Below are 10,734 nucleotides of genomic sequence, written 5' to 3'. Positions count from 1 at the left end.
TGATGGCAGATGAGATTCAACAATCACTTTCTGTTTAAAAATCATTAATATGTACAAACTGATTCAGACGCTCCCCTCAAACTCTTTTTTCTCTTTAGCCTTTGCTGCATCTCAGTAAAACGAATGTTCTCTGCTGCTATATAGAGAACGTAGGTACTTCTGGTAAACAAGAATAAACAGATGACCCTTTAAAAATACAGGTTTTCTTTGCTGCCACCCTCAGTCTGACAGGCTAAACCCTTTCCTGCTAAGAATGCAGCCCAAAGCCTTATACAGACCACTGCCTCTGGGAACAGAGGGATTATATTTTTATATAGTTCTGTCCTTCAGTTATTAGGGCTGAAGGCGGCTAAATATTTCTGTTTTGTACGTGTGCCTTAAGGTATTATAGTGGAAAGGTGAAAAAAAATTACAAGAACTGAAAGGTATACAAACATAAAAGGGTAACTATTTTTCAAAACCTCATAGTGGTTCAGTTTGGAATACACTATCTAATTAGGTATTAGAAATATTTATTAAATATAGAAATATGTTGATTTTTTCGTTATTGAATACTCTTAACGAAAAAGAAAAACTTAGTGTTTAAGTGTAAAAATGTAAATGTTTAAAAGAATAGTTATACAAATTATTGCAAGAAAGAAAACTCCATAGTAAAGTTTTTATTCCTAGTTGAACAGGATAATCTCAGCAATGTTGACAGGAAAGAAGTGTAGATAGATAGAAAGACCTAAAGCATTTATCTTTAGTGGAAAAACTTTTGCTGATGAAAATGTTATTTAACTGAAGGATTTAAGATTGAAAATATTATCTATTAAATAACTTTTTCAACTATACCTTGATTTAAATTTGTGTAAAGCAGCAAGAATTTGAAGCATTCCAATTTCAATGGTATGATTTAGAAGGAAACAGTTGCAATGAATTGTTAAAACTTACTGTAAGCACTTGAATAAATTAATATAGATTTGTTTTGATAGCAGTAGCTGAATCTTTGGCAGTGACTATAAGTATATGCTGATTTGCTTCCATAAGAGCTAATGCTGATTCATTTGAGATTTTCACAAGACCTTTTATGTAATCTTTGTTGAAGTATTATACTTTTTTCCTCCAATGCAGTATAGTTTATTTTAACTATGAATGGATGATGCAATCTGATAAGAACATATTCCACATGAAATTGAACCTTGGGTTTTTTTCTTGTCTTTTGGCATTACTGACATTATTTTCACGTTCTGCCAGGTTCCCCATTTCTTTTAGGACAGAAAGAACTGTCCTGGTTTTACCTGGGAGAGAGCTCATTTTCTTCTTAGTAGCTGGTACAGTGCTGTGTTTTGGATTTAGTGTGAGAATAATGTTGATAACACTCTGATTTTTTAGTTGTTGCTAAGTAGCGCTTATCCTAAGCCAAGGATTTTTCAGTTTCCTGTGCTCTGCCAGCAAGCAGGTGTGCAAGAAGCTGGGAGGGAGCAGAGCCAGGACAGCTGACCCAAACTAGCCAAAAGGATATTCCATACCATAGAACGTCGTGCTCAGCATATAAACAGGGAGGACTTGGCCGGGAGGGGCAGATCGCTTCTCAGGCATTGGTCAGCGGGTGGTGAGCAATTTGATTGTGCATCACTTGTCTTTTCTTTTTTTTTTCCTCTCTTTTTTTTTTGTTATACTCCTTTTCATTACAATAATAATTATTATAATATTATTGTTATAGTTAGTATTATATTTTATTTTACTTTAGTTATTAAACTGTTCTTATCTCAACCCATGAGTTTTACTTTTTTCTGATTCTCCTCCCCATCCCACTGAGAGGGGGGGAGGAGTGAGCAAGAGGCTGTGTGGTGCTTAGTTGCTGGCTGGGGTTAAACCATGACATGACAACTGTCAAAGATGGGCAGAGAAATTATTCTTTCCACCCTAACGTAAATGAGTAAATATGGGAAGTATTGCAAGGAATGCTGAACCTCAAGATCATGATGATTTCTCCAACCCAAGTAATTCAGAGAAGTCAATACTACTTTAAAATGGAATTTCCTCTGCAAAAAACATATGACTATTGTCTTTGGAAATGCCAATTGCTTTTCAAAAAAAAAGTTATAATTGCATGGTACATGTTATAGCAGGCATGAAAACCTAAGCAAACTCATTTCTTCACAACAACTTGAGGTGGTAAAGCTGAAAGGTATTCTCTTTCTCTAGTGAATTATCAAAGAAAGATATGGAAGATCTGGTAATGACAGACTAACACAGATGTTATCTGCTAAATGACAGTAACTTTCACACAGTTTATAAGCCTTGATGTGAGTTTATGACGCCTGTGTGAAGACACCTTAATCAAAGATGACCTGAGTTATATCTCTGGACATTGGCAAGTAATGGCATGTGCCAGAGACTGGAGAGCATGTTATAGACCAGTGCTAATCATTCCTTTCTTGGGTATCAATGAATTCCTCCATGCAAACACACCATGCACTAAACTTCTGTCACAGGAGCTGAGATTAATGTGAAGAGACTCAGGATGAAGAGAAGATTTTATCCAAAAGAGAATGATGCTGTTGGAAAACTGCAGCCAGAGTAACACCCATGTTGTGCAGACTTCACAGAAAAGAAGTGGCTTTTCCCTGGAAAATTATATTTAAAGCATACTGTCAATATCTAGTGATGTACAGAGTTTTACGACAAGGCTGGAACACTGATACTTTTCAGAGCTAGGTTTCATCCTTAAGTTTTTGTTCTATACTACTGAAAGCAGTAATTTACTGAGTAGAAGACATTTCTTTGTCAAATTGTCATTGTCATTTCAAGTGTCATTTTGACACAGCAGATAAACATTTTTCTGGGAACAGTCAGAATTAAGGAAAAAGCAGAGATCGGGAATGATATCATAGAATCATAGAATAGTTTGGGTTGGAAGGGACCTTCAAAGATCATCTAGTCCAAACCCCTGCAGTGAGCAGGGCCATCTTCAACTAGATCAGGTTGCTCAGAGTCCTGTCCAACCTAACCTTGAATGTTTCCAGGGATGGGGCATCTACCACCTGTCTGGGCAACCTGTTCCAGTGTTTCACCACCCTCATTGTAAAAAATTTCTTCCTTATATCTAGTCTAAATCTACCCTCTTTTAGTTTAAAACCATTACCCCTTGTCCTATCACAACAGGCCCTGCTAAAATGTTTGTCCCTGTCTTCCTTATAAGCCCCCTTTAAGTAATGAAAGGCTTAAGATCTCCCCGGAGCCTTCTCTCCAGGCTGAACAATCCCAACTCTCTGTCTTTCTTCATAGGAGAAAGACTCTGACCATTTTTCTGGCCCTCCTCTGGACCTGCTCCAACAGGCCCATGTCTTTCCTGTGCTGAGGGCTCCAGAGGTGGACACAATACTTCAGGTGGGGTCTCACCAGAGCAGAGTAGAGAGACAGAATCACCTCTATCAACCTGCTTGCCACGGTTCTTTTGATGCAGCCCAGGATGTGGTTGGCCTTCTGGGCTGCGAGCGCACATTGTCAGCTCATGTCCAGTTTTTCATCCAACAGTACCCCCAAGTCCTTCTTCGCAGGGCTGCTCTCAATCCCTTTGTCCCCCAGCCTGTACTGATACCAGGGGTTGCCCCAACCCAGGTGCAGGACCTTGCACTTGGCCTTGTAGAACCTCATGAGGTTCACATGGGCCCAATTCTTGAGCTTGTCCAGGTCCCTCTGGATGGCATCCCATCCCTCAGGCGTGTCAACAGCACCACTCAGCTTGGTGTTGTCTGCAAACTTGCTGAGCGGTCAAACTTGCTAAACTCGATCCCACTGTCTATATGTCATTGATGAAGATATTAGACAGTACTGGTCCCAATAAGGACCCCTGAGGGACACCACTTGTCCCCGATCTCCATCTGGAGATTGAGCCGTTGACCACTACCCTCTGCATGCAACCATCCAACCAATTTCTCATCCACCGAACAGTTCCATCCTTCAAATCCATATCTCTCCAATTTAGAGAGAAGGATGTTGTGGGGGACCATGTCAAAGGCCTTACAGAAGTCCAGATAGATGACATCTGTAGCTTTTCCCTTGTCCACTGATGTAGTAACTCCATCATAGAAGGCCACTAGGTTGATCAGGCAGGACTTGCCCTTGGTGAAGCTATGCTGGCTGTCTCGAATCACCTCCCTGTCCTCCATGTGCCTTAGCATAGCTTCTAGGAGGATCTGTTCCATGATCTTCCCAGACACAGAGGTGAGGCTGAGAGGTCGGTAGTTCCCAGGGTCCTTCTTTCTACCTTTTTTAAAAATGGGTGCAATGTTTCCCTTTTTCCAGTCACCAGGGACTTCACCTGACTGCCATGACTTTTCAAATATCATGGAGAGTGGCTTGGCAACTACATCAGCCAATTCCCTCAGGACTCTGGGATGCATCTCATGAGGTCCTGTAGACTTGTACGTTCAGGTTCCTCAGGTGGTCATGAATCTGACCTTCTCTTACAGTGGGAGGGACTTTGCTCCCCCAGTCCCTGTCTGGCAGTCCATCCACTCAAGAGGTGTGGGAAAAGAGGTTGCCAGTGAAGACTGAGGTGAAAATGTTGTTGAGTACCTTAGCCTTCTCCTCATCCATTGTTACTGGTTTGCCAGTCTTGCTCATCGGGGGGGTACGCTTTCTTTGACCTTCCTTTTCTGGCTGACTTACCTGTAGAAGCCCTTCTTATTATTCTTTGCATCCCTTGCCAGGTTCAGCTCCAGCTGCGCCTTGGCCTTCCTGACCTCATCCCTACACAACCGGGCAGCATCCCTATACTCTTCCCAGGATACCTATCCCTGCTTCCGCTGCCTGTGCATTTCCTTCTTGCCCTTTAGTTTGACCAGCAGGTCTTGACTCACCCATGTCGGCCTCTTGCCTTCCTTTCCTGATTTCTTACACCTGAAAGAATGATCTCTTTCCTGATCTCTTTCACCTCATAGAGAGCTCTTGCACTCTACGCAAAACATCCTTAAAGATCTTCCAGCTCTGTTCTGCTCCCTTGTCCCTGAAGGCAGTTTCCTGGGGGGTCCTATTGACTGACTCCTTGAAGAGCTGGAAGGTTGCTTTCCTAGAATTCAGGGTCCTGACTTTACTCTTCTACTCTACTATGATATCATAGTTTTTTCCTTATTTCAAGCCTCTAACAAACCTGTGTTTATTTTCTTTTTTAATTAAAAAAATGTAACAACACACAAAATGGATGATTTGCATCAGATTTCCTGTCATGATTTTACCTTCTCCAATTAGAGTTTACAATGAAGTGTGGAATAATGAATTTAAAAGCACCACTGAATTTTTCTCAGGTTCATAATTTAGTTATTAACCTGAGTAATAACTAACCTAAAAATCCTCACACTATGTTTTATTTAGACTTAGGCAGGGCACTGTAACTAAACAAGGAAACCCTGTTCTACTTGTGGTTTTACTGAGCAGTTTAACAGAATTTCTTTTAAAGTCTTTCTGGTCATGGTAAATATACTTCTCTTATGCTTCATTAAACTTTTGAGAAGTCTTGTAGAAATATGCAATTTTTGGCACAGCTTAAATATACGCATGTATATTCATATTCATATTCATATTCATATTTATTTGTTATAATGAAGACTTCAATGTCTTTATCTTTTGAAAAATTAGAAGACCTGTTCTCCCTTTAACCGCAAGGCCCAACCTTACTGTGGTGTATCCTGAATTTTTTTTTAGAGTTCTTCCCCAACCATCTCTACCCTTACTAAAAACAAATAATAACTAAAGTCCTTGATCAAGAAATCCAGATAACACCACCAATTCTGGACAGCAACATATAACTGTTAAAAATCTCCCCACCTCAGGACCAAAATACTACAATCGATTATGCTTTCAAATAACTATGACATTTTTATAACATAAATCAGATTAGTTCATCTTATTTTGCAGGCTTATCAGGTAGATGTATACATGGATGCATAAGATGACCTTTAATGTTTCTTTCTTTTTCCTGCTTTTCCCAGATTCCAGCAATTTGTGCTTTTGAGATGGAGTTTTCTTTGTTTTGTTCTTAAATATTTGATTTCTATTGGGACAAAAGGGTTCTGTCTTTAGCAAGAGACTTGTTGTGTGACCTTGGTCAAATCACTTCAGAGCTGTGTCTCCAACTTCTTTCTAGCCTCTTGTTGGTCAATTTAGCCTGCAGACTTTTGGGACAATGATGAGCTAGACATTTCTAGGGTGCAAAACAGCAAAATAAGGTCCTACTCTCAGTTGGAGTCTAAATACAACTGTAACACAAATAATGAAAAGAATAAAACCAAACCAATTATATAGACCATACTAAAGGCTATAAAACTGGTGAAACTTTGGCTTACTCTAATCCTCAGTTGCAGGTCATTCCATATAACAATCTCCATGACTTATGCTTTATCAGAAGCTCTCACATGCTTTCCGTTGGATTTATACCTCTTAGCTTTCCGAAGAGAACCTATTAAAGCAACCAGTATGGAACAAGCAGGATTAATCTTTACCACAGTTCTTACTTGCCATCCCCTGCTCCAAAAGAAAACATTATGTCATTTCACAACAGTAACATTTCCTTGAAAATCCTTCTTTGTAAACCAATGACATGCTGAGCATCCCCCAAGCTGATTGAATCTTAGAGCACAAGCTGCAGGAATAAAAATACCATGATAGTGTAGACTCAAGTAACATAAGATTTTTTTCATTATTTTTATTTTTTTAAAACAAACAAGAGAGAAGTAAGTATTTAAACATTTTTAAATTATATTTAATCACAATTCCAATTTCTTAGAATGGATGAGGTATGCATAACAAAAGTAAAGACAACTTGAAAATGTGCCAAAACCAAAGATTTGGATTCTCTGACTGTCCTAATGAGGCTTTAAAATGCCATATAGTAAAATCTAATTATGCTTCATTGTAGAGCTGGACAAATGGGGATTTGGAAAACAGACTTCTAAAATTTTTTACTTAGACTGTTAATTGCAGCTTTCCCCAACAAGAAATTTTTCTACATTGTCTTAACCACTTGTTATTTCATGAATCAAGCAGGGTATCAATAGTAAAATTTATTCTTTTCAAGCATAATTATGCTATGGTTTTCAAAAACTCTTAACAGTTCTTGTTTGCTGATTCTTATAAGTGTGACAGACTTTAAAATAGATATGTCCTTCAAAATATGTTAGAAGTCTGTGAGTTCTATTTGTATGCTTATATTGACATATAGCCAAATCAGGTGCCACTGACAATTTCTCCTCTGCCATCTTAGAGAATGAATCTTTCTGAGATCCTCCTTAGATAACTGTGGCAGGTTACAGACTTTGAAGGCCTAAGATATCAGGCATTATCACTTTTCTGATAAAATGAAAATTATATGAAAAAAACATGGAAAAACATTGAAAGTAAAACAAAGCTCCCAATCAATATAGAGTATGTTGCCTTATCTCTTTTTTTTTTTTTCCTTGCTCCCTCACTATAAATCATTACTTCCCTCATTTACTTCAATTTTCTTCTTACTTTATGCCTAGGATGAAATTTATGTCACCTAATTTTTGCTAATTAAATGTCCAGTCTTATTACTCATTAATTTTCCCAGTATAATTAGCCAGGAAAAGTCACTTCCAAGGAGCAATTCATCCCCTGCTAAGATGGGAATCTTCCTCAAGTCTTAATTTTCTCCATTACTTACAGCACTGAGGCTGTGGCTCCTTGAATTAATAAGCTAATTTACACTAGCACTGACGCAGTCTTGCCATAGATCCATCACTTCTGCCCCTTGCTCCCATCTTCTTCCTTCAGCCAACACAGTACTGAAGAAACAGATCAGCAGAGAACAAGCCACTGGCACAAGTAAGCAGGGAATATGACAGCCTGAGTTTTGCCTAGATTTTAAAACACTGATTTTTACTTCTAAAGAAACTCTAGTTCTTGAAACTGTGTCCAGACCAGGTCTTGAAAGGACCCAATCTCTTCAGATCTTCAGAAGTAATTATTCTAGGCTGATAAGCGTCCTTTTGGCAATTTACTGGAGTGTTCAGTTTATAGACAACTGTGAAATAATGTACTGTCGGCTTTCCAAGAGTGGCTAACTCCACTCTAATCTGCGGCATGATATTTGCTATATGCCTCTACAACTGAAAACACATCCAAATTGTTAGTATTAATCATTTGCTAAAGTAGAATACATTTGTGACTACATGTAAAAATAATGGTGCTCATACATTTTTTCAGCATACAATTTGTAGCATAATTTGTAGCAAGTTATTTTATTGATATTTATAGACAAATAAGTCTATCAGGGAGGTCCAACATTCTACCTTGTTATTAAAATGCATTTAGATGTCACTATTAATGCTGCAACAAATCTGTTGCTCTATCAATTCTAAGATTTTTTAGCCTCAGAGAAATATTTGTTAAGGCATTTCCATAGATATGAGAACAGAGTAGCAGATATGCACACTTAATTTTGGATGAAATAAGATTATCTACACCATGAGCAAGACACTACTTTTTTTGCCTCTCTAGAGGTTGGTCATCATAGATAAGATTGCTAATAACTGGAGATATTTGTTTCAACCAAAATGAAAGGGGCTTTCTTTTTTGGTGATGAAGTCGAGGTAGTCTAGTCTGCAAGGCTAACAGCACTGTCAATGGAGGTAGTGGTCCTAAAAAGAAAGCAAAGATGTCTACAAATAAAAGCACACAATATAGAATTGCACTTCCCGCCCCCCCCCCCCAATGCTTTTACCACTCAAGACACAGGTCTTGATTCCAAAAATACAGATCCCTGAAGAACTTGAACATTGCCTGGTCTGCTGTTGATTGCTGCAAAATAGACCCAGATATGCATAAATACTACTGATTAACTGTAGCATCTCTCTGAGAGCAGGCTAATGCACAGTTAGTTAATGAAAGTTTTAATAGAGGGATTTTGGAGGCCATCTAAATATGGGTTCAGGATTTTAATGTGAAACCTTTTATTTAATTTTCAAAATTAGATACAACAGTATTAAAGTGCTTTTCTGATTCTAATCTTTTCTGATTCTATTCTTAGAAAGTGATTTTCTGATATCTATGACTAAGTAATCAATAATCAGGAAGTGCCAGATTATATACGTGTCCTTTCTACAGTAGTCTGGTTAACATCACTGAATTTAATATTCTTTATTTGCAACCGTGGAAGAAAAAGTACAGTTTGTGATCAGTAAGATACTCAAGAGCTCTCACTGTGCCTCACTGCCCTACAGACAATCTCCTCTTAAAATTTTGTTGCTAACACATGAAGCATATGTAATTAGGCAGATAACATTTTACAGCTCATCTGTTTGCAAGATTAGTGATCAGTTATGGGGCCTTTATTTAAATATAAACATGTACTATGTATTCTAATGGCTCAAGAAAAGATTAAAAAAAGGAAATACAGAAACAACAGGTAATTCTTCAGGTCTCAGAAGACAGAGACAGAGCACATGCATGATTGTAGATGCATCCCAAAATACCAAATCCCACCCTTCCCCTGGAGCTGAAATCCAGCTTTCCAAAAGCACAGCAGCATTGCAAACCTCCTCATCTAAAGACTATGCAGAAGTCCCAATTCTGATTCTCCTAAGTGTCTGCCAAAGCTTCAAACTGAATGGCTGCACCATTGCTCCCCCACATCCAGGGACACTAGCTTCTAACACCTTTCTGATCTCTATGGTCAGCTGAAGTTATCTGCCTCCCCTAATGGTCCTGCAATCTACCTTTCTCTCCAAGCCTTACATAGGCTATCATAATTTGTTTGTAAATCAAAACAATAAGCCTTTGTTTTGTCCAACTAATTGCTTTTGCAGTCTCACTGACTTAAGGAAAAAAGCTGGAATGAAAAACACTAAAAATTGAAAGGGAAAAAGGACGATGAAGTCTTTGTTGCTGTATTCTTACTCTAAATTCTTTTCTGCTACCCATGGAAGACCCTGTCATACATGACTCAGAGCCTCATCACAGAAACAAATTTTGTAAACTAATAACCTGAAGTCTCTGCTTCAGCACTATACTGTGAAGATTAAATTATTTGGACATTGATTCTTTCTGCATTTGTGAATATGCAGGTGTTGGTTAATATGTAAAAATAAGATACTCAATTTTTAATTAATGATCTTACACCAGTTTTTACCACCCTAAAGTAATGCTCATAGAATATTATTTTTAACCTATGGTACAGTTAGATCAATTTAACCTCGCATTATTGGAAAAAAAAAATTGGGTAATGCCATTTTCCTTCTTCTCTGAGAAGGAGAAAAATATACAGAAACTGAAATGATTTGAAAGACTGCTACAAAAAAGTGCACTGGGCAGTTTTGTTCTATCACTCCTCCATATTATCCATTATTTTTTCTACATCGTTCATAATTGCTTAAATGGTAAGTGGAATTAACAGTGAATTCAGGTAAGAGTTAAGTAGTCTACTGATTTTTTCTTCTTCTGGTCTATTTTGATTAGCTTGTCTCATATCTAAACTCTGTAAAGATGAGCAGACACTAGCATCTTGCTTTCCTAATGGGTAACAGAGCTAAATGAAACTCAGAAATGTTGGAACTTAATGTCATATTCTATGCACATACCCTTCACAAAGAAACTGCGGATGAAATCTTCATAGGAAACTAAACATACCCAAGAGCAGGTGGAGTACTATTGAAGCATATCTCTTATGTAGAATGTGGAAGATGTGCAATTATGCTACAATCTCTCCTCACTTTGGGATGTTTCATCAAT

The sequence above is a fragment of the Gymnogyps californianus genome, chromosome 2, assembly GCF_018139145.2.
Source record: "Gymnogyps californianus isolate 813 chromosome 2, ASM1813914v2, whole genome shotgun sequence".
Taxonomy (NCBI): domain Eukaryota; kingdom Metazoa; phylum Chordata; class Aves; order Accipitriformes; family Cathartidae; genus Gymnogyps; species Gymnogyps californianus.
This window is presented reverse-complemented; position numbering follows the sequence as displayed.